We start from the raw sequence: 1551 nt of genomic DNA on the forward strand, positions 1-1551 counted from the left end.
AAATGGAATCTTGTGTTCAATCACGTCCGGTACGGAACTTGGCTCACCATTCCACAACGGTGATTTTCGATAGATATGCAGGGCGATATATATTCTTTATTCTGCAATGGATGTCTACCAGTGATTGTCCTTCATTGGTCAAGAAAAGGTTAACACCACGTTTGTCCTGTTTGGACACATTTGGTAAAACGTGTCCATGGTTCATGTATCCACATTCGCTGCACGCAAGCCGGGAAATACATGAATCCCACACTAATCCATTGCCTATACGTAGGTGCTTATATACCCGCATCGGAGTCGCGCTACGGCTTAGCGGGGTTGAGCAGTGCCCTCCAACGTAAACTTTTTGATCGCTCCCCTTATCTATGAATTTTCTCTCCCTATATCTTATACATACTCATCTGACAATTCAGGATATCTTGCATCATTTAGCTTCATGTTCCATGGATCATTTGCACGGTAAATCATAATGACGTAGAATGAGTCATTTTACATTCAAGTCACATATTAAATTCTACATACGGCTACATGCTGAACATTTATTAGTTTTTTCTTACTTTATCGAACAAAACAATATATTCATAGGATAAACACTATGCTGAGTGCTGAACACGTGAAATACAGTAGTGTTTGAATTCTGAAGTTTCACTAAAGTGAGACGAAGTGCGAAAATCATTAATGCACTGTAAGAAAACGTCGGTTCTAAAAGCTCGAGAAACTGCTAAAAGAGAAGGTGTAACCAATTTTCTTCCGAACTAAGTCTCCACTAACAACGAAAGAAAAAGCAGTGGTTTGCAGAACATTTGAACAAGGGGAAAAAATAGTGAGTAAATCTTACGCCAATTTTATAAGAATACATGGTTCTATCTATACATACCAAGACGTGTGTATCCGTCTTTCAAGAGTGACGAAGGAAGATGCTTGAAGCTATGTCTTTACTTACACTCCTGGAAATTGAAATAAGAACACCGTGAATTCATTGTCCCAGGAAGGGGAAACTTTATTGACACATTCCTGGGGTCAGATACATCACATGATCACACTGACAGAACCACAGGCACATAGACACAGGCAACAGAGCATGCACAATGTCGGCACTAGTACAGTGTATATCCACCTTTCGCAGCAATGCAGGCTGCTATTCTCCCATGGAGATGATCGTAGAGATGCTGGATGTAGTCCTGTGGAACGGCTTGCCATGCCATTTCCACCTGGCGCCTCAGTTGGACCAGCGTTCGTGCTGGACGTGCAGACCGCGTGAGGCGACGCTTCATCCAGTCCCAAACATGCTCAATGGGGGACAGATCCGGAGATCTTGCTGGCCAGGGTAGTTGACTTACACCTTCTAGAGCACGTTGGGTGGCACGGGATACATGCGGACGTGCATTGTCCTGTTGGAACAGCAAGTTCCCTTGCCGGTCTAGGAATCGTAGAATGATGGGTTCGATGACGGTTTGGATGTACCGTGCACTATTCAGTGTCCCCTCGACGATCACCAGTGGTGTACGGCCAGTGTAGGAGATCGCTCCCCACACCATGATGCCGGGTGTT

This window comes from Schistocerca piceifrons, chromosome 3, assembly GCF_021461385.2.
Source record: "Schistocerca piceifrons isolate TAMUIC-IGC-003096 chromosome 3, iqSchPice1.1, whole genome shotgun sequence".
Classification (NCBI taxonomy): Eukaryota; Metazoa; Arthropoda; class Insecta; order Orthoptera; family Acrididae; genus Schistocerca; species Schistocerca piceifrons.